Raw genomic sequence first — 24,124 nt, 5'->3', positions numbered from 1 at the left:
AGTATTGGAAGTAACCTTGACTTTCTATCAATATACTAAAGCTTATACCAATGTATCAAAAATAGACTTATTTGTGCATCAACATGCAAAATCCTATACCAGAGTTAAAATTAACCTTATTCGAGAATAACAAAACCCTAAGTTGAGTAGATTCAATAATCTACCTTTTTTTCTATTCCCATAAGGTGCTCCTGTATATTCCTTGTTTCACTTTGGATAAGACCATTAATAATAAACATCTCCCAATAATAATAAAATTTCGTAGCCATAGCAAACACTCAAAAACATACCCAACTCCCTTTAAGGACAAGTGGACGCTGTTCTCATGGATTTCTTCTAGCTGACATTTTGGACATGTAGAAATACTGTAGGGGACCCAAATAAAATTGGAAAATATGGTTAATTAAGCAAGAAATAACATTTGTGGTTCAGTCTTTGAGTGTTGAAAAATTTCAGGCTTAATAAAAGTCCTCTTTGGAATAGTCTAAAACACTGGACCAATTAAAATTAGTAGCTTTCTTCAAAGTTCTTTTGGGAGCAGGCTTTGATGAGAAACAGCAATTGAAGCAGTTGAGGCAGGAACAAGCAGAAGGCTGGAATATGCAAGATGCTGGAACAGATGTGTCAATGTCTCAGCATGCTGAAGGATGAATCCTGTCAGGTTTAATACAGCCTCTCTGGTGTCCAGTTGTTTTGTTCTGCAAACATATAATTTCTCACAAGTATTACAGAGTTCTAAAATTATGAATGTATGAGATGTGCAGGATGAAACTAAACTGTAAGCCAATTTTATCTATGCCAATTAAAAGAATGGCATAATAAATTTTTGAGGATATTATAGCCAAGGATTTATTGACCAAGTATTATGGAAGTTTTGGAGACATATTTTATGTCTCAGTCAGTTTTAGAGTTGTTCCCGTGTAAAGGGATCAGTAATATAAGTTACCATTATTACTGAACATACATTCATTATCATGTTGAAATCAAAACTAGGTTGGATAGACTAAAATATCTTTTTGGGCTCTTGTGTGCATGTTGTGTTAGACCAAGCTGCTACCTATTTCCCTAGAGAAGCCTCCCATTAGAGGGACAAGCTGGTTGCCTTGAGCAATAGAAAATGCATGTTTTAAGTAAATTATATAAACTCCTTTTTAATTTTGAATAAAAAAACACCATAGGTATCTTGTAACTGTTGTGAGGTTTAGCCCTAGATTTTTATATATGTTGTAGCTATTTGTCCTATCCCCTTGTTTATATAGAATGGGTAGTTATGCCTTTATAGCCAAACTTTATTTCAACTCCATCTTACCTTTAGCATTTAAGCATACCCTAGGCATCTTGAACCTGGGCTTTACATTGATAGTGGCTATTTTTTGACTTGCCCCTTTTTATGCAGACTGGGCAGTTATGCCTTTATAGCTGAACTTTACATAAACTCTCTTATCCTTAGCATTTAAGTATATCCTAGGCATCTTGTACCTGGACTTTATATTGATAGTGGCTATTTTTGGGCTTGCCTCTTTTTTATACAGAGTGGACAGTTATGCCTTTATAGCCAAACTTTATTTCAACTCCCTCTTACCTTTAGCATTTAAGCATACCCTAGGCATCTTCTACCTGGGCTTTTACATTGGTTTTGGCTATTCTTTGGCTTGCCCCCTTTTTGATATGGGATGGACAGTTTTGGTTTTTAAACATATGAATATAATTTTTGAGTTTTTAGGACTAAACTAGGTTGGCATGTACTTTGTCACCTTTAAGCCTCTTGTGTCTTTTTTGCATCAGGCATGATTAACATTTTTCCTCCGTGAAAATGTCTCACATTTAAAAAGATAAAGCAGTTTTCAGAGCAGTGTGACATTATCTCTCTTTACATAAACCTAAAAATGATGTGAATCCCACCTTTAGATCAGTAAGGACATAACATCTATTATTAAGAAAAAAGGATATATATGGTAACCTTAGAGAAAACTTTGTCATTTTGAAACTTTTTTTATATTAATTACATTTTATTCACTTTGTATGCTCCCATAAGCCCCTCCCGCCTCCCCTCCCGATCCCACCTTCCCTCCCCCTTCTTCACACATGCCCCTCCCCAAGTCCACTGATAGGGTAGGTCCTCCTCTTCTTCCTTTAGATCTTAGTCTATCAGATCTCATCAGGAGTGGCTGCATTGTCATCTTCTGTGGCCTGGTAAGGTTGCTCCCCCATCAGGGGGAAGTGATCAAAGAGCAGGCCAATCAGATTATGTCAGAGGCAGTCCCTCTTCCCATTACTATGTAACCCACTTGGACACTGAACTGCCATGGGCTACATCTGTTCAGGGGTTCTAGGTTATCTCCATGCCTGGTACTTGGTTGGATTATGAGTCTCTGGGAAGAACCCTGTGTTCAAATTTCTCATTCTGTTGCTCTCTTTGTGGAGTTCCTGTCCTCTCCAGATCTTACTATTTCCCACTTCTTACATAAGATTCCATGCACACTGCCCAACAGTTGGCCATAAGTCACAGTGTCTGCTTTGATAGTTTGCAAGGCAGAGCCTTTTAGAGACCCTCTGTGGCAGGTTCCCAGCCTGTTTCCTGTTTTCTTCCTCCTCTGAAGTCCTTCCTCTTTGCCTTCAGGGATGGGGATTGAGCATTTTAGTCAGGGTCCTCTCTCTTAATTAGTTTCTTTAGTGTACAGATTTCAGTAGGTTCATCCTATATTACATGTCTATATGAGTGAGTATATACCATGTGTGTCTTTCTGCTTCTGGGACAGCTCATTCAGAATGATCCTTTCCAGGTCCCACCATTTATCTCCAAATTTCATGATTTCCTTATTTTTCATTGCTGAATAATATTCCATTATGTATGTGTACCACAATTTCTGCATCCATTCTTCAGTTGAGGGGCATCTGGGCTGTTTCCAGCTTCTGGCTATTACAAATAAAGCTGCTACAAACATGGTTGAGCAAATGTCCTTATTGTGTACTTGAGCCTCTTTTGCATATATGCCTAGGAGTGGTATGGCATGATCTTGAGGAAGCACTATTCCTAGTTGTCTGAGAAAGCGCCAGATTGATTTCCAGAGTGGTTGTACAAGTTTACATTCCCACCAGCAGTGGCGAAGGGTTCCCCTTTCTCCACAGCCTCTCCAGCATGTGTTGTCACATGAGTTTTTCATCTTGGCCATTCTGATGGGTGTAAGGTGAAATCTCAGGGTCGTTTTGATTTGCATTTTCCTAATGGCTAATGATGTTGAGCATTTCTTTAATGTTTCTCTGCCATTCGATATTCCTCTACAGAGAATTCTCTGTTTAGCTCTGTTCCCCATTTTTTAATTGGATTACTTGGTTTGCTGCTTTTCAGCTTCTTTACTTTTTATATATACTGGATATCAGCCTTCTGTTAGATGAAGGGTTGGTGATTATTTCCCAATCTGTAGGCAGTTGTTTTGTTTTGATGACGGTGTACTTTGCTTTACAGAAGCTTTTCAGTTTCATGAGGTCCCATTTATGGACTGTTGCTCTTAAAGCCTGTGCTGTTGGTGTTCTGTTCAGGAAGCTGTCTCCTGTACCAGTGAGTTCTAGGGTCTTCCCCAATTTTTCTTCTAACAGATTTAATGTGTCAGGTTTTATTTTGAGGTCTTTGATCCACTTGGCCTTTAGTTTTGTGCAGGGTGATAAGTATGGATCTATTTGAATTTTTCTACATGTACACATCCAGTTGGACCAGCACCATTTATTGAAGATGCTATCTTTTTTCCATTGTGTGGTTTTGGCATCTTTGTCAAAGATCAGGTATCCATAAGTTTGTGGGTTTATTTCTGGGTCCTCTGTTTGGTTCCATTGATCCACCATTCTGTTTCTATGCCAGTACCATGCAGTTTTTATTACAGTTGTTCTATAGTACAGCTTAAGATCAGGGATGTAGATACCTCCAGAAGATCTTTTATTATAGAGGATTGTTTTAGCAATTTTGGGTTTCTTGTTATTCATATGAAGTTGAGAATTTTTCTTTTCAGGTCTGTAAGAATTGTGTTGGTAATTTGATGGGAATTGCATTGAATCTGTAGATTGCTTTTGGTAAGATGGCCATTTTTACTATGTTAATCCTGCCAAGCCATAAACATGGGAGATCTTTCCATCTTCTGATATCTTCTTCTAATTCTTTCTTCAGAGACTGGAAATTTTTTTCATACAAGTCTTTGACTTGCTTGGTTAGGGTTACACCAAGGTACTTTATGTCATTTGTGGCTATTGTGAAGGGTGTTCTTTCCCTAATTTCTTTCTCAGCCGTTTTGTCTTTTGTATACAGGAGGGCTACTGATTTTTTGGAGTTAATTTTGCATCCAGCCACTTTGCTGAAGGTGTTTATCAGCTGTAGGAGTTCCCTGGTAGAGTTTTTGGGGTCACTCGGGTATACTATCATCATCAGCAAATAGCGATAATTTGACTTCTTCCTTTTCAATTTGTATCCCTTTGATCTCCTTCAACTGTCTTATTGCTCTAGCAAGGACTTCCAGAACTATGTTGAAGAGATATGGAGAGAGTGGGCAGCCTTGTCTTGTCCCTGATTTCAGTGGGATTGCTTTAAGTTTCTCTCCATTCAGTTTGATGTTGGCTATAGGCTTGCTGTCTATTGCCTTTACTATGTTTAGATATGTGCCTTATATCCCTGATCTCTCCAATACTTTAAACATGAATGGATGGTGGATTTTGTCAAATGCTTTTTCAGCATCTAAGATTATCATGTGTTTTTTTTTTTTCTTTCAGTTTGTTAATATGGTGGATGACATTGATGGATTTCTGTATATTGAACCACCCCTGCATGCCTGGGATGAAGCATACTTGGTCATAGTGGATGATATCATTGATGTGATCTTGTATTTGGTTTGCAAGTATTTTGTTGAGTATTTTTGCATCAATGTTCATAAGGGAGATTGGCCTGAAATTCTCTTTCTTTGTTGGGTCTTTGTGAGGTTTAGGCACCAAGGTGACTGTGGCTTCATAGAATGAGTTTGGTAGTGTTCCTTCTGTTTCTATTTTGTGGAATAGTTTGAAGAGAATTGGAGTTAGCTCTTCTTTGAAGGAATGGTAGAATTCTGCACTGAAACTATCTGGTCCTGGGCTTTTTTTTGATGGGAGACTTCCGATGACTGCTTCTATTTCCTTGGGGCATATGGGACTATTTAATTGATTTACCTGGTCTTGATTCAGTTTTGGTAAGTGGAATCAATCAAGAAAATTGTCCATTTCATTTAGATTTTCAAATTTTGTGGCATATAGACTTTTGAAGTAAGTCCTAATGATTGTTTGGATTTCCTCAGTGTCTGTTGTTATGCCCCCCTTTTCATTTCTGATTTTGTTGATTTGGGTGGTGTCTCTCTGCCTTTAGTTAGCTTGGCTAAGGGTTTGTCTATCTTGTTGAGTTTCTCAAAGAATCACCTCTTGGATTCATTGATTCTTTGAATTGTTTTATTTGTTTCTAATTGATTGATTTCAGCCCTGAGTTTGATTATTTCCAGCCGTCTACTCCTTTTTGGTGTGTCTGCTTCTTCTTTTTCTAGGGTTTTTAGGTGAGCCATTAAGTTGCTTGAATGAGCTGGTTTGAATTTCTTCTTGAAGGCACTTAGTGCTATGAACTTTCCTCTTAGCACTGCTTTCATTGTGTCCCACAAGTTTGGGTATGTTGTGCCTTCATTTTCTTTGAATTCTAGGAAGACTTTAATTTCTTTCTTTATTTCTTCCCTGACCCAGCTGTCATTTAGTAGCAAGTTGTTCAGTTTCCATGTGTGTGTAGGCTTTTTGCTATTTCTGCTGTTGTTGAGGTCCAACTTTATTCCATGGTGATCAGATAGGATACAAGGGATTATTTCAATCTTCTTGTATCTGTTGAGGCTTGCTTTGTGATCAACTAACTGTATGGTCTATTTTGGAGAAAGTTCCATGAGGTGCTGAGAAGAAGGTAAATTCTTTTGTGTTTGGGTGTAAGGTTCTGTAAATGTGTATTAGGTCCATTTGTTTCATGACCTCTGTTAGAGACATTGTTTCTTTGTTTAATTTCTCTTTTGTTGACCTATCCTTTGTTGAGAATGGGATGTTGAAGTCTCCCACTACTAATGTGTGGGGATCTATGTGTGGTTTAGGTTTTATCAATGTTTCTTTTACAAATGTGGGTGCCCTTGTATGTGGGGCATAGATGTTCAGGATTGTGATGTCTTCCTGGTGGAATTTTCCCTTGATGAGTATGAAGTGTCCTTCCACATCTTTTTTGATTAATTTTGGTTGCAAATCTATTTTATCAGATATTAGAATGGCTATTCCTGCTTGCTTCTTAGGTCCATTTGCTTGGAAAGCTGTCTTACAACCCTTTATCCTCAGATAGCGTCTATCTTTATGACTTAGGTGTGTTTCTTGTGTGCAACAGATTGCTGGGTCTTGTTTATGCATCCATTCTGTTAGTCTGTGTCTTTTTATTGGAGAATTGAGTCCATTGATGCTGCGAGAGATTAATGACCAGTGGCTGTTAGATCCTTTGATTTTGATGTTGGCTGTGGTCATAAGTTTATATGCTTGGTTGCTTTTTGTTTTACTGTAGTGAGGTTAATTATTTCCTGTGTTTCCTTGAAAGTAGCTAGTTTTCTTGGGTAGTATTTTCCCTTCTAGTGTCTTCTGTAATGCTGGATTTGTGTGTAGGTATTGTTGAAATTTGTTTTTGTCATTGAATATCTTGTTTTCTCCGTCTATGAGGACTGAGAATTTTGCTGGGTATAGTAGCCTGGGCTGACCTCTGTGTTCTCTTAGGGTCTGCATGATATCCCGTCCAGGCCTTTCTGGTTTTCATAGTCTCTGTTGAAAAGTCAGGTGTGATTCTGATGGGTTTGCCATTATATGTTACTTAGCCTTTTTCCTTTGCAGCTTTTAGTATTTTTTCTTTGTTCTGTATACTTACTGTTTTGATTATTATGTGGCGGGAGGATTTTCTTTTCTGGTCTAATTTATTGGGTGTTCTGTAGACCTCTTGTATTCTTATTGGTCTCTCCTTTAAGTTGGAGAAATTTTCTTCAATGATTTTGTTGAAAATATTTTCTGGGCCTTGGAGCAGGGAATCTTCTTTTTCCTCTATTCCTATTATTCTTAGGTTTTGTCTTTTTATGTTGTCTTGAATTTCTTAGACGGTCTGTGTCAAGAATGTTTTAGATTTAACAATTTCTGTGACAGATACATCGATTTCTTCCATTGTATCTTCCACAACTGAGATTCTTTCTTCCATCTCTTGTAGTCTATTGGTTATGCTTACCTCTGTAGTTCCTGTTTTCTTCCCTAAGTTCTTTCTTGCCACAATTTCCTCCCATTTGTGTTTTCTTTAATTTTTCCAATTCTATTTTCAGTTCTTGAGCCATTTTGTTGATTTCCTTCACCTGTCTGACTGTATTTTCCTGTTTTTCCTTCAATTCCTTCAGCTGTTTGTTTGCACAATCCTGTTTCTTTTATTTCTTTCAGTGATTTAAGTATTTCCTCTCTAAAAGCCACAAACTGTTTGGCTACAACTTCCTGTATTTCTTCATGGACGGCCATAATGTTTGAGTTTATCTTCCTCTAGGTCTTTTTGCATTTTATTTGTTTCCTCTATTATCCTCTTCATGAGCATAGATGCTAGGTCATCTTCTTGAATTTCAATTATGCTGGGGTGTCCAGGGCTACTTGCTCATGGATATCTGGGATCTGGAGATGCCATATTGCTCTGTCTTTTGTTGGTTGAGCTTTTATGCTGGCCTCTACCCATTGGGCTATCTTAGGTGTTTGGAGTTAGTTTCTGGTGGTTCCTGGGATCCTGTGGTGGACAGAATCCCCTTGGCAGGAAGATGTTTTTTCCTGAAAGAAGCCTCGTCAGCATTTTGGGTATAGTTGCTGTGTGGCTGGTGTTTTTCAGGAGTTGCCACAGCTCATCTCAGGCATAGAGACCTGAGTGGTAACTGTGGTCCTTGTTAGTTGAGAGGGCTCTCCTCTCACCCAGAGAAGTCCTGGAGACAGCTGCCCCACTTCTGAGTTTCTTGCTGTAAATTTAGTGAGCTGCTGCTGTAACCTGTGTGTCTCATGGTTTGTTCAGTTTTGTTAGGGATAACTGGTTGCCCCTTGGAGCAGTATCTGAGGGTTGATCTCGGGATCCCAGACTTTTGTAGGTCTGAGGTTGGGGCTCTGTGCCCCAGTACTGCCGAAGCCTGCCAGCAGAGTCGAACTGTTCTTGAGTCGGGAGTGAGGATTAAAATTAATAAACTAACACACAACACACAGGAGACTTTTTAAGAGGTTCCACACTCAACAGCCATAGCAGCCTTAGCAGCAGCAGCCACAAGCAGCCTCAGCCTGACTTTTTTATTGCAGAGAGCTTTTAAGCCAGAGTAGAAACATCTCAGAACAATGGGTTAAATTTCCACAAGGAGATGAAGCAGGAGATGTGATCTTCACAAGCAATCCCACCTGCTGTCACAAACAAAAGGAAATGGACTTGCAAATTCCTCCCTGACTTCAGTGAAGGCCTGGTAAAAGCAGTCTTTCTGCCAAGATTTAAATATCAAAGCAGCTGCCATAGCCACAGCTCCCAACACAGTACCCAAGCAGTAATCTGTGGCAGGTGAGTACTGCTCTCCTGGTAGCAGCAGGCTAGCTGGTGCACAGCAGGTCCCTGGGTTGGGCAGTTCTGCGGGACCTTTTCTGGGGGTATACTGGGTGGCCTAATTCAGGTCCCCGTTTCCTTCCTTCCCTGTGGGTTTTTCTCGAGACTGGGACTCCCGGTCTCTGGTGTTTTTGTGCCCACCGTTCAGCCTGGGAAGGTGATCGGGATACGCAGGCGTGTGGCTCTAGTCTGGTGACCTAGTGCCTGCACAACCCAGGATCTCTTCCAGGTTCTGGCTGGGTGACCTGAGAGTGGACCCAACTGATTCCCACGCCATGAAGGTTTCATCTCACCTGGGAAACACTATCACTGTTGTTTTAGGGCCCAGAGTTCAGTCTCTTGATCGCTGTATGAAAAATGTCCTCCTGGTGCTGCCATCTTGTCCTCCTGGTCATTTTGAATCTTAGACTATCACGGTGAGTGGATAAACAGCAGAAGTTGCCATCCTGGCTTTTATTATGTAAATTAACTTGATCCTGAACTCAGAGATCTGCCTGTTTCTTTTTACTTTGTGTTGGGATTAAAGGCATGTGCCTTCACCAACTTGTTTAAATATTTTTTCTCAAATTAACATCGATGTAACTCAAAGCCTTTAAATGAAAATCAAACAGACAAGAAATTTTTAAGTTTGGGTCAGTTGTGCCAACTTACGATGTAAAAACAAGGCCGAGTTGATTATTTTTATTGATGTTTCAGTGAATTGGCAGACCCTTACCAGAAAGAGCTGACAAATATCTTGCAGCCAGAAAGCTTTGGATTTTAGCCGTTATTAATCTAATTATTAGGAAGAGTGCCCTTTTTCTTGTCTGTAACTTAATACCCCAATCCTTGGGTTTTTTTTTTCCATTTTCTCCTTCAACTTTCTTGGAGAAGGTATGGAGAAGAACCAACATCATTAAACATATTGCAACCAGATCCATGACTATGACAGCCAAAATGAAGCCAAAAGAGATTAAAACACCCTCTGCCGTGGCAATTTTTTTTTTTTTTTTTAAGATGCAGTTTAGGCCAAACTCTGTGTAGAGGTTTGTCTGCCTTCAGTTCCTTTTTTTCCTGCCATGGCTGTGGAGCTGAGCCAGCTGAGCCAGCCACAGGATAAAGGAGCCATGCTTGTTTACCCCTCTGTTAAACTGCAGCAGCAGGTAGTTTTGTTATGGAAGTCTCAGGTCTGCCCACAGGAGGATGTCTTTTGCTCCCGGGCTGGTTTAAGAGTCTCTCTTAAAGAAACAGTAATTGACCTGGGAGTTTTTAGGTTTTAAGTTTGGGTTTATCTCTGGGAGCTTATTCCCCCCACCAAATTATGATAAAGTATTATTTAAAGGGTGTGGATACTTAGGTTAGTTGGGCGCCATTTGTTGTATGAATCTATTAATATTTACAATTGATATATCTTCTGGTAATGCTTGCTGTTAATCTTAAACAACTGTATAACCAAATCACCACACAAACACTGGGTTTATTTAGTTAAACTAGAACACAATGCTGGGCAAGAGTTACTCCCTCCTAAACCTCCAAGCCTTCATAGTTTCCTAACATTTAGATTTTACCCATTATACTTGCTTTTTGTGAGATATTATGTCCAGTCCATCTCCACGTAGTTCCAAGATCTCTCCTCCAGCTCCATTCTCCCAGCTCTTCTCTCGCCCCTTCTCCTCATACTCATTTCCTGTCCTCTGGTTCCTCCCTTCTTTCCTGTCCTCTAACTTTTCCCTTTGCACAACATTGTGGCTAGTTGTTTTATTTTGGCCTGTTTACACACAGTTGAGACAGGATGCTTAGAATAAGTATCACAACGCAATATCCAGATTGAAACCAGAGAGTGGGGGGGGGAAGAAATCAGCATTTGAATGAACAAGAGTAAGGTGTACACATTTCAAAAGAACATTATATGAACAATAAAGGGAGAGAAGAGTGTACAATATATACAGATATACACCCAGAGAAATCTCAGTGATCTTCATATATAAAGATTTGCACATAATTATATACAATCTAGATGTGTATGTGTACACATATACATTACTTACAATAAGCTCCAACACCTTTATTATTAACTTCAAGGGTTGTCTTGAAGTGGGTAAAATTTCCATAGATATGCAGACACACACACACACACACACACACACATATATATATATATATATATGCATGCGTATGTCATATAAATTCATAGTCATATATAGATCACACAATATAGTATGTAATATAGTCATGTCTTTAATAAACATGTGCATATATGTTCACATAACACAGCTGTAATATTTACATGTACATATTTATACATGTATACAAATACAAACACTATACATGTATTACCATTATACTCATACCATGAATATATGCATAGTATCTGTATATGAGACACATGTACTATATATATATGTTATATGAATACATGTACTATATATATGTTATATGAATACCAAAATAGTTATATGCATCTATGTAAGGTATATTTATATATGAATATGATCCTGGAAATGAACTAAAATCCATGCTAGAGACCACTAAGTGTAATGGTTAGTGTCAGAATCTAAAAATGCCTGAGAGACAAGCCTTTGGGCATGCCTGAGGAGGAATATCTCGCCTGCATTCGTTGAGGTAGGAAAACCTGCCCACTGTGGGTAGCACCATTCCCTGGGTGGATCCTCAGCTACGTAAGTGGAGAAGGGTGATGAGCAGCAATGGCAGACATTCACCTCTTTCTGCTTTCCAACAGTGAACACCATGTGCTCAGCTGCCTCCAACTCCTCCTGTCTCACTTCTCTGTCATGAGTCAGTCATGAACTATGAGCCTGAATAAGCCCTCCTCCCTCCCCCTCAAACTACTTGTGTCAGAATATTTGATTACAGCAACTGGAAAAGAAACCAAGACGCTAAGTATTTATGGCTCTTACAAAACTGCAGCAGTGCGCATACTAGTTTGATATTTCTTGCTGTTGTTGTTAGCAATCCCCAACTTTTTGGGAGGAAATATTGCTAAACTCTCTATGTGTCTAAATTTCTTTCCTTCCCCAAAGTGTCCCATGATAGCCAGAGTCAATCCAATGCCTCACAGATTTACGCACGGGAAATCACTGAGGCACCCCAGAAGGTGACAGAGACAGGCCCACATACCCTGCTGAAGGCCGGCTTATGTTTCCCGCATGACATACTCCCTATGCGTGCCAAACAGGAGTCTAGGCATCAACTCTGCTGTGTTCTTGTCTCAGAGGACAGGTGACCATTCCAGAAGATGCCAAGGCCTCCCTGCTGTCTGCAGGCCTGCCCCTTGCTGAGCCACTCGTCAGGAAGCCTGTGGGATGCTGTATTTCTATGGACCAGAAAGCCTGGATTTCTACCAAGCTGTATTATTAATTAGCCGTGGATATTTCTTCCTTTCTTTGAACCGTGGTTCCTCTCTTTCAACTAAAGGATTTGAGCAAAGTTATCTCTAAGATACTGTCAGTTCCACGGTTGTTTTCTAACTTTCTTAATCTCCTTTCACAGATCTGGACATAAAAAAAGGTCACTGCCATTCCAGTCTATTCCATGTAGTAAAAATGTTCGAGAGTTTAATTACAGTTAAATACTTTCTCTGCTACATACAAAATTAGGAGTCTCGGCAATTCAAAAGTAGACCTTGTAGTAGTCAGTACTTGGAAAGAGGCTCTTGCAACGAGCATTCCTTCTACTAACTGAATCTTAGCAGAAGAAGCAGAATGGAAAAGCAGTTTGCAGACTAGCTTACCTCACTTAAGAGATCAGGAAACAACAGAACATACAATAGCAATCTTTTTGGCACAGACTCTGTTGCAACAGGAAGAATATGTAGGAGAGAGTGGACAAGATGGATAATGGAAGACTTGACTCTTCACTGACGTATTTGCATTTGATATGTAAAACCATATGCTACCTTCACACTTAAAAGAAAAAGGTACACAAAATTGGTCAGATGTAAAATTCCCACAGAGCATTTCTCATGTTCCCATACGGTTTATTTTGCTCCTGGCTGCTCTTGGGTGTAACTGTTTCCCTTCCCCCCATCCACAAGAAGAAAGGAAAAGTCTTACAATTCAATTAAGTACCAGGAGCCCATCTGTCTTCTCTTCCCAATGAATGCTTATTTCACAGAACTTTGAATCTAGTAACATCTTGCCAAGATCAGGCCAGACACCATACTTTACCTGAGCAAAATGAAAGTCAGCATGACAAACAAAACACACGACTGAAAGTCGCTTCCTTGTCTTTCAAGGAGCCTTGGAGAAATTGCCTTACCACATCATTTTGCTGGCGTTTCCTATTGATAATCTTACAGTAAAGGGAAGAATTAATACTGTAGTGAAGTATTTCATTTTTGTAAAATCCGAGTGTGTGTGCATGCACGTGTGTGTGAGAGAGTGTGCGTGCTTGCATGTGCACTGCTACCGCAACATGCGTGTGGGGCCCGTGGCTCAGCTTCCCCCTTGTTGAAGGGGTGCCTCTCTGGCTTCTGCTGCTTCACTGCGCATGCTCGCCTGGCTGGCCCTGCAGCTTCTGAGAAGGTCTCCTGCCTCTGCCTCCCATCTGGATGTAGGGGTGCTGGGGCCAGATGTGCCACATCTGCCTTGCATGTGGCCTGCGGAGACTGAGCTCCGTCAGCAGGCCTGCACAGAGGGCACCTTTCCCTGCAGAGCGTCGTCAGGCCCCGCCCACCTTTTATTTGTACTGCCCCTGTGGCAGAAGCTGCTGTTACCCTTAGTATCTTTGTACCCACTTTCTTCCTTTTTTTTTTTTTTTTGTTATTTCAATTGTACAGATTTATGGGCTATCATGCGATAATGAAATACATGCCCGAAATGTGTAATGATCAAACCAGGTAAATAGCATTTCCAACTACTTAAACACTTAAATTTTTCTGATGGTTCATACTTATCAGATACAGTATTTACCGCTGCTCCAGTCACAAGGTACAAAGGACCAACCTACCCTCCTATCAGTGGATGAATGGGTAAAGAAAAATATTTCACTGGCCTGATATCTGTTTTTAAGGAATAAAGTTTTATTGAAACACAGCGACATGCATTAATCTATGTGTTGCCCGTAGATACTTCACCACCGCAATAGCAGAGTGAGATCATTCAGACAGAGGCAGAAAACTCACAAATATCGCCAGCTGGTTCTTTTCAGAAAAAGCTTATTGACCCTCATTCTGTAATAGAAGTCACAGCTTCAAGTGCATTGGAGAATTCTCTAGCTCTCCTGAAGACATATCCTGTGTCTAAAGGTTAATAATAAAGCAACAAATAATAATGTGTGGTCACTGGTAAGTTGCCCATGCTCACATAACAACATTAATTGAACTCAATGGGCTATTTAAAGGTAGGAAAGACAACTGTTTCAGGGAATGGGGGTGGATACGGTCAGTAATGCTGGGGGAGCTGGGGTGAATATGATCAGGATACATTGTATATGTGTATTAAAATGTCAAAGAATAAATAAAAATATTTTAAAGAATAAGAGTGTAATAAAGTTGTTTTCAGCGATGCACAAAAATTTTGGAAAATAAATAATAAAGTAATCCTAGAAATGACCCCTAGTCCATTCAACAAAAGCATTCTCATGGAGAGGTACTCTCTCTCTCTCTCTCATTTTCATCTAACGCTCTAAGATCTCAGTTTATCATCCCTGTCCTTAATTAGATGAGGACAGGATGTAATTTTTTGTAACTGATAATAACTATTAAGCAAAGTTGTCATGCCCCAAGTAATTGAGAATGTTAAATTCAAAATTTCTGCTTTCCCAAATTATTTGACATTTGTTGAGAAGAATAAACCAGGGACATACTGGCTGTGTCTCTCTGGCTGTGACTTTCTGTCTGCCTTCTTTGTCAGGTGGTAAAACTGTTCCATCATGCCAGGCAAGAAACCTGCACCTGGTGACACAGCAGGCGGGAGGCACATGTTTTAACAAAATGCCTTTTTATTAATTTAATTAGCACCTGTGATCCCGGATGCAAGAGTGAGAAGCCAAAACACATACTATAAAATCTCTCCTCCCCCACAGTCCCCATCCTAAAAACATTTGTCATGTTTACTCCTCTCTGGCGGGTTAAAATGTGAAAATGGAGTTGGAATTCCAGTGCACACCTTAATTCCCAGCCCTGGAGAGGCAGCGGCAGTCGCATCTCTAAGAGTTTGAGGCCACCCTAATACACAAGTGAGTTCCGGGATAGCCAGTGATACCTAGCTACCCTGCCTTGAAAGGAGGGGGAGTGAAAATAAGTCCTTTTTTCTAGATCTGCAGTGATTTACCCAGCCAGTTCATTTTGCTTTGAGAGAAAAGGTATGAATGTTGGAAAGTGTAACTTAAATGCTCAGAGCAGAATTCCAGACTGTCAGATGGTAATAGTAGCCTTGACATCTCCTGGTATCCCCTCCTTACTTTCCAGAGTTCTGGTGCTTGTGGAAGTGAAGCATTTGGTTCAAACTGATAGTAGGATGAGTTAGGAAGCCATCTTTGATCCTGTACTCCAGGCTCCTTCCACATACTTCACATACCCTTTCAGCCTCAAACCTTATCGTTTTAAGGACATCTGACACTGAGCTCATGTGATGGCTGGTGCCCCCATAGGAGATGTTTCTCAGGCAGCTTGGACGTCTCATGGCATACCTACAGGGTTAGGATAATGACAGGCAAAGCACAGATGTCAGTAAACAAATCTACAAAGATTCTGCTGTCCAAGAGAACAAGAAAACCCTACAAATTCATCAATCTTCTTAGTGTATGGACGTGGCTCCACCAGGAAACTACGGGATATGACCATCACTCCAAGTATCATGCCATTGCTTTTTGTTTCGTTTATTTGAGACAGGGTCTCACTGCGTAGTCTTGGCTGGTCTGGAACTCACAGAGATCCGCCTACAGATCCTTGGGATGACAGGCATGTGCTACCTCATCTAGCTACACCATTGCTTTGTTACTCTCTTTATGACTTAATAACAACACCGTTTTATTTCAGTTGTAGAAGATGGTCTTTAGTTTCTAGTGATAGACCAGAAATAGAGGACAAATGACTGATTCAGATAACAGAAGAGTCTGAGATGCAGTAACTTCAGACAAGCTTGGATGCAGATGTTAAAAGACATCATTCAGAGCCTGTTTCCACCTGTCTGTGTTGCTTCCTCCTCTGTTAGCTTCCATCTTGAGCCACCTCTTGATTTGTAACGATAAAAAGACAACGGCCAGCTGGGTGCCTACATCGACCTACTTGGTGACCCGGAGGGGTCATGAGTGTGCCTTGGAATCGCTAACTGTGAGCACTGCATGGCGGGGAAGGCCGGTTGGAATGCTGAGAGATGTTTAAACAAAGACTGGGACAAGACCCTCATTTGTAGTTTGTCAGCTTCCGCGTAAGCTTGCACTGGGCACAGGTTTCAAGTTACCGGGGTAGTTTCTGCACTGACAGAACGTGTGGACTGTCACAAACCTTCCTTCCTGGAAAGTTTCAACAGCTCTGAGACCATGGCAAGTCGGAAATTAAGGCAAAACAACTAAAAAGTAATGACTTCTGAGTATAGGTTAGACCCCCTCTCCTTTTTTGTTGAGACAGCTCTCATGTAGACCAGGATGGCCTCAGACTCCTTATGTAGCTGTAGATGACTTTGAATTCCTGATCCTCCTGCCTCTATCTCTCAAATGAGATTATAGACATGAGCCTTCATGTACAGTTTATGCCCTGCTGAGGGTCAAACCCAGATCTTTGTGTCTAACAGGCATTCTACCAACCCGCCTACATCTCAACCCCTAAAAGTTTTATTTTTTGACATAATGTATTGAACTCATTGTAGCTTCACTGCATCCCAAAGGTTGAGATTACAGGTGTGTGGCACTGTGCCTATCTTAAATAATAAGTTTAGACACACAATTAATGTTTAAAGATGACTATGTATGACAATGGGCTGTTAGTTAATTTTACAAAACTGTGTTTGTTTCTCAGTTTCTCTTTTAACTTGGCTTTCACACAAATAATTGAGACTCTAGTATATTATTTTAACAAGCTTCACAGCACAAGAACTGAGCAGTTTTAACTCTATTCTTAACCCTCTAACCTAATTTGTCTTCCTCCTGGCATACATCCCAGAGACACTTGTAGTCTGTAGCTTTCTTTGCTGAGCTCTCTCTCCTGGTCCCTCCTGGACATCTGCCCATGGCTAAACCCTCTATTTCCTCCTCTAACTCCTTCTCCCCTGGCTGACAGACAGAAGTACAGCCCTATTCTCTCCTCTGCTTAGCAATTGGCTATAAGCTGTTTTATTGGCATATCAGGGGACAATTGGGGAGCTGTGTTTATACAACACTGAGACAGGAGATTCTCAGAACAAGGACTGCAACTCTATATAGGGGTACAGAAATCAGCATTTAAATTACTCAATAACCTTATACCTACAAAGATGTTCTAACAATTGGCCCTCATGAGTCAGTCTTACCTACTCTACTGACTAACAAATATTTCAAAAAGGGGGTTTCTGTTAGTAAAGGGGGGCTGAATGCTAAATAGGCAAAAGAGATGGATATTCCTTAAAAATCAGAGGTAAGATTTTAGAAATTGGCTATATTGTAGCTAGAGGACAACCAAAATAAAAGTTTTATTCTTTTCAGAAATATATTTCCAGAGAAAATTTGTAAATAACAATAATAGACAAAGCAAGACAGAGGACTTGTATGTGCTAACCCCCTAAAGTGTGATGAGGTGACAGCACTTGGATACTTCTGACCTGAAGAGCTAGTGAGTACACAATAGCTTAGGGACCACACTGGTTACCCTGGACAGTGGCCTTCAAACATACTGCTCCCATTCTAAGCTCTGAGCAGAGATCAGGCTGTGCCCCACTCTCAGTCATTCCTTGTGCAAATAGTAGCTTCCAGAACTGCTTTGCCCCCAGTGACAGATCTTTATAAGCAGCACTGACTCCATTTAAATGCAAATGCTGAGAAAGAATGACCCTGTGCTTGTTTATATGCGTAAACAACCACTGCGTTTCTGGCACTAGCCACGGCACTTAGTGATGCCTAACTCACTGAAGTGAAATACTCTCAGCTATGAACCTGTAAAAGTAAGTCAGGAGGCATGCGCACAGATCCACCCTATGTTAGAGGGGACTTTGCCCAGGAAGGCGGTCTCCATGGGAAAGTCAATGCATTTGAACATGGTGAGTGCCAACGCAGTGTTCCTGACACACACAAAAAAGTGGGGAGGGGCAGCTTCTTAAGTCCCAGGAAGGCGTTGGCGCTCCTCCACTTCTATTACTAAGTCTCTATTACTTCAGTCAGGGAAAGCTGAAAATAGGAATTCAAGGGGGAATCCGGTTTGTCTATGCCCAACTCCCAAGCAGCAAAATGGAACTTAGGTGGCTAGGCTGACGGTGCCACAGTTAAGAGCGCTGCCTGCTCTACAGTGGACCTGGATTTGGTTTCCAGCACTCATGTGACAACTAACAACCATCTGTGATTCCAGTGCTGAAGGATCTGACCCTCTCTTCTGGCCTCCAAAAGCACCACATATGCACGTAGTCCACAAACATACATACAGGCCAACGCTTATACACTTAAAGTAAATTAAGACTGTAAAAGAGGGAATCAGAGAACTGCTCAGGTTGTCCCCTTAAGATGCTGAAAAAGGGAATCTGAAGATGGGAAGCGGGGGGGGGGGGGGGGGCAGTGGCTTAGCACACACCAAGAGAAAAGGATGTGGACTGGGAGTCCATTACAGATACTGAAAAGGAGCAGAACTTTCTTATTCATCTTAGAATAACAATGTCCCCTGTTTAATCTGGCATTCTAGGGTGTAAATTCTGGCACATGTGCTCATTTAATAGGCTTATTAAATTTGTTTTTAAAGTGAAGATAGAATTTGGTGATTCCAAAGGAACTAGGCATGGTCCAGAGATGTAGCTCAGTCAGTAGAGCACCCTCCTAGCACACTCAAAGCTTGATTCCCAGCTCTGAATAAAACAAGGCCTTGGTGGTCACATAATACCAGCACTCAGGAGGTGGAGGCAGAAGGATTAGGGATGAGAGGATATCCTCAGCTACATAGTGAGTTTGAAACAAGCCTGGGCTGCATGTGACCCTGTCTTAAAACTAAACTAAACTAAACTAAACTAAACTAAACTAAACTAAACTAAACTAAACTAAACCAAACCAAAACCACAACTATTTATGAAATTGTAAGATTTGTTAGATTATGATCATGTAGTTTAATATTTAATGCAATGTGGTATGTCATTTATTTTACATGTGTCCTTGCTAAAATCAAATCTTTGCAAGGTATTCTGGCTACTACTAATCTGCCTCCTTGAGATGGGCTTACATCTTTGTGCTGGAGCCATTTTTAAGCATGTGATTATTGGAATGATGCTATATTCTTATTTAAACATGACATCTGTACACTTAAAATTACTATTAATTAAATTGACTCTTTATCATCTTAATTTTTAAAACATTTTCATCTGTTTTATTGGGTGGCATGTGTACCCCACAGTATGTGCGTGGAGGTCAGAGGATCCTTGTGAGCACCCGTTCCTGCTAAGCTGTCTCACCAGCACCAAAGATGGAGTGCTTCTAAAAGACGGATGGGGTGGAGACACGGCTCAGTGGGTAAGAATGTGCAGTGCTCTTTCAGAGGACCCGAGCTTGAGTCCCAGCACTTACATCCCAGCATGATGTCACAGCCTCCTGTAACTCCAGCTCCGGGGGATCTGACATCTCTGGCCATTGAGGGAACCTGCACTCAGATGCACAGACCCCCCCCCCCCCGCACATGCATAATTAAGAGACACGTGAATAAATCTTTAAAGCTGTCAGTCAATAAAGCACAATCGTCCACGTTTGCCCTCAGCACAGAGCTCTGCACTCCTTATTTTCTAGCATGTTTTCAAGAATACCAGTGTCTTGGAGAGGCAGGTCAGATAGCACCTGTTAGCTGACATTCCTGCTGCCTTGTCACACATTTCGTTTTGCTGACGATGTTCAAAATCAGCCAGGTTTTTAGCAGGCATCATTTTTGTGTGTGAAATGTGTTTGAAGTAAATGCATAACTCCACGCATAAATACACACACACTCAGAAAAACAGGTTAGTGAAACAACCTGCTTATCAAAACAACAAAAGTTATAGTCCTTTAACTTGGACCGTATAAAAGGAACAACCCCTTTGTTGTAAGCGACTATTAATATTTACTATGGGTTTATCTTCTGGTAATGCTGCTGTTAATCCTCAGCAGCTGTATAACAAAATCGCCACACAGAGACTGGGTTTTTAGTTAACCTAGAACACAATGCTGGGCAATAGTTACTCCCTCCTAAACCTCCAAGCCCTCAGTTTCCTAACATTTAGATTTCCCACATTATACTTGCTTTCTGTGAAATCTTAGGTCTGGTTCATGTTCCACGTCCTCCAACATCTCTCCTCCAGCTCTTGCTCTCCCAGCTCTCCTCTCGTCCCTTCTCCTCCCACTCATCTCCTGCCTTCTGGCTCCTCCCCTCTTTCCTGTCCTCTGGCTCCTCCCTGCTCGACATTGTGTCTAGTTGCTTTTACTTTGTTCCTGTTTACACAGGAGTTGAGACAGGATGCTTAGAATGAGTATCACAATGCAATGTGCAGATTGAAACCAGAGTTGGGGGTGGGGTGGGGGAGAAATCAGTATTTAAATGAACAAGGGTAAGGTGTATACATTAAAAAAAAAAAATTATACCAACACCCCTTAAACTAGGATATGGCAGCATCAGACCATCTAGTACCCGTACCACCAGACTGACAGGTGGCCAGAGCTCTCACCTCTGCCCCTGGGACTACAGCTCGGCCTTTGATTGAAAATGGCCATTCACAGGGCCATATGCCCACACACAGGTGGCCCTACAGCCCTGTGCCCCACGGCCTTGCCTGAGTTTACCTGGAGCTTTAAACCTGCTCTTCGCCTCCCAACAACTCCCTGCCTGCCTTCTTTATCTAACCATCTACATACTTTTGATACTTTTCTTTGCTTCTCCTCAGCTCTCTGCCTCTTCCTTCTGTGCCAGCTTCTTTGAATATAGTAGCTCCTTTAACCCATTCTTAGCCATTTTAGTACATACATACCATTGTGTGATGCTCAGTAAGTGAGCTGGGTGGGAATAAAAGAAGCTATAATTGCCAGCAGCTACACTATCAAGTGAAATCAGAGTTACTTAGTGATTTAGAGCCAACAATTTCAGTGTCACTTGTGAACTTACTATTATTAAATAAGTTCTAAAAAGACACAAACACATCCACCTGTATTTTTGTGTGTGTGAATTAATAATTCAAAATAAATTCAGAAAAGCCCTGTGTAAACCAATGGAATTCTGCAGTGTGTGTGTGTGTGTGTGTGTGTGTGTGTGTGTGTGTGTTCAGGAAAGATATCATATCTCCTGGAACAAGAGTTAAAGAGGGTAAGAAAACCTTTCTGTGTATAGTCAGTTATTTGTCACTGTGACAAAATAACCAAAGAAAGCAGCTTACAAGAAGGGCTTACTTCTGCTCCTGGTTTCTGAGACTTTAGTCTGTAGGAACTTGGCTTCATTGCTTTTAAGGCTATACTTGGTAATACAGAAGATCATGGCAGAGCACCATTGGAGCAAAGTGGGTCATTACATGGTGGGCAGAAAGCAGAGAGCCATAGAAATGGCTTGGAAACAAGATACAACCTTGTAGATAGTGGTAGAACCCAACTATCTACTTCCGCCAATGCAGACCCACCTCTTAGCTTCCACTACTGTAGAAGGAAGCCCCCATGTTTGAAAGTGATGTTTAATTGAGTGGCAGAAAAAGCGACAAATCAGAGAAAATTTGACAGAATATACACCCAACTCTCATGAGAAAAGAGAGGAAAGTGAAGCTACTTAAGGGACGATACGGAGAGAAAGAGGGAGCTGTTTTAACGGAACAGTAATAGAGAGACAGGTTGCAGAGAGACAACTCAGGTGAAGACCAGATGATGACCTAGAGAATGAGAAAGAGCCAGGAGATTAGAAAAAATTGCTGGAGTTAGTTTGAAGCTAAGCAGAGCAATAGAGAAGATGAAAAAAGGCAGATTGAATAAGTGAGTTTGGAGAGGAGCTTGGGCCAGAACAGCTGAGTTAAACCAGCCAGCCAGAGTTCAAAAAGAACAAGAAAGGGTTAAGCAGTAAGTCTCAGAGGCTGAAAACGGACCTAGGTTAGACTGTACAGAAATTAGAAGTTTCTAGGACTAGGCCTAGGTTAGCAGACAGAGGCAGTAAGCCTCTGCGACAACAATTACTTCAAGTGAATAAAAGTTCCTTTTACATACCACCTCCCAATATAATGCTTCCCAGAAATGCCATCAAATTAGGAATCTATTAACAGAGTCATTCATTGAGTAGGTCAGAGCACTCCTGATCCAATTGCGTCTACAAAGTTCCAACTTAGTCTTTGCCTTAGTAACAAGGCCTTCAATGCACCAAACTCCAGGAGACATTTTATAATCCAAACTACAGCCTTATCCTCGTGACAGACATCCTGTCCTAAATCTACCCTCACTAGCGCACAATGCATTAACTTCCGCCTCTCTGAAGCTCCGCAATCCTTAATCATGTAACAGTTTATACTGTTAAAAACTTTGTTATATTTTTAAAAATCTGATGAGACTAGAGAGATGATTTATTGGTTAAGTGCAATGGCTGTTCTTCCAAAGGACCCTGATACCGTTCCCAGAACCCACATGGGGGCTCATAACTGTTACTACAGCTCCAGGGGACCTGACACCCTCTTCTGATATCCTCTAGCACCATAGTTTTAGCCTGATAATCTGGTCATTGGCTTTTCAATATTTATCTTTATCCTCAACAGTACTGAGCATTTTTATTAAGCGTATACAATGGGTTCCGTTAAAAGTATATTGACAAGAGAAATACACATAGGTCAACAACTTTCTGACTTCTACATGTTACATTATAAAAGACAATAATGATTTGGTGAACAAGATAGTCAACGACATTCAAATGAGACATCTAAATGCTAAAGAGTGCCTGAAAATCATTTACTCCCTTTGAAATTTTACTAGTAATGCAAATTTGTAATTTTTACAAAGATTGTATACTGGGTGGTGGTTCAGATGAGAATGGCTCCCATGGGTTCATATGTTAATGATTGGTCCCCAGTTGGTAGAACTGTTTCAAAAGGATTAGGGTGTGTGACTTCGTTGGAGGAGGTGTGTCAGTGGGGGTGGGACATGAGGTTTCAAAATCCCCCACCATTCCCGGTTTGCTCCCTCCGCCTCATGCTTGTGGATCAAGGCGTGAGCGTCAAGTTACTGCTCCAGCTCCAAAGCCTGCCTGCTGGCACAATCCGGGCCATCGTGGACTTTAACCCACCCTCTGGAACTGTAAGGCCCAAATGAACTCTTCCTTTTATAAGTTGCTTTGCTCATGGCATCTTATCACAGCAAGAGAAAAGCAACTAAGACAACTGTTTAAACTGTGTTAGACTCAAGTTAAATCAAAATTATATCCATCTGGGCTAACAGACAAGATTTCATTGAGACTTAATAGTGACAACTTTGTCTTTGTCAGTCCATTATGGCCACCACATACAAGATGTCTGTCCATAACAGGGCAAGGAGGCATACAACTATAATTGAGCTGTGGGGAGACTGAGGCAGGAAGAGCTCAAGCTCAGTGCTGTCCTGGATTAACTAATGAGACTCTCTCTCTGTCAGTCTCTCTCTCACACTCTCTCTTTCTTACACACACACACAAATAAAAAAGAAAGAAGAAAATAAGCAATAAATGAATAAATAAAGGTGGGGGAGGAGAGGTGGGAAGAGGGAAGGGGAGGAAGAAAAGACCCTGATGAGCTGATGCTTTCTGCTGATAGTTGGAAGTCAGGTGACCAGTTTCTTACCACAGAGCTTAAGGTTAGACATCATCTCCAGCAGGGCTTTCCAAGATGAATGTGAAAAATCAGCACTAAGTCAGTAATCATTTCATCCACCTTGGGAGGCAAAGTCATCTTTCTGGTTAGAAAGCCAGAACAATTATCACTTAATCATCTTAATTGTTCATACCACACATTAGGAAAAGTCAGAGTCTCTAACAGTGTGATTACGGCATCTATGCCGCCTCTGTGCTGCAGCTGTTCCCCAGACACCCTGCTAAAATACCTTCCAGCTAGAGGTCCCCCCTTGAAAGGAGATTTACACTGTGTTTCCTTCTGATTCTTATGTCACAGTCTTGTTGGGCCAGCTGCCTTAAGCAGATGGGGATCTGGTCCCTTAAATAGTCTGCGTCTGTTGTGTACCCACTGACATCACTGCACCCCATTTGTGTTGAATTGCAGATACCTTTGCCTGTAGGCTTCTCCAGCCACACCTTAAATCACAACTAAATTTAACTTTCATTCTAAGCACAGTCTCTTAGAATGGCAAATAAAAATACCTAATTAGAACTCTGCAAGTTCCTAGTATAGCAAT

Source organism: Psammomys obesus, unplaced genomic scaffold (genome assembly GCF_907164565.1).
Source record: "Psammomys obesus unplaced genomic scaffold, mPsaObe1.curated_primary_1811, whole genome shotgun sequence".
Classification (NCBI taxonomy): Eukaryota; Metazoa; Chordata; class Mammalia; order Rodentia; family Muridae; genus Psammomys; species Psammomys obesus.
This window is presented reverse-complemented; position numbering follows the sequence as displayed.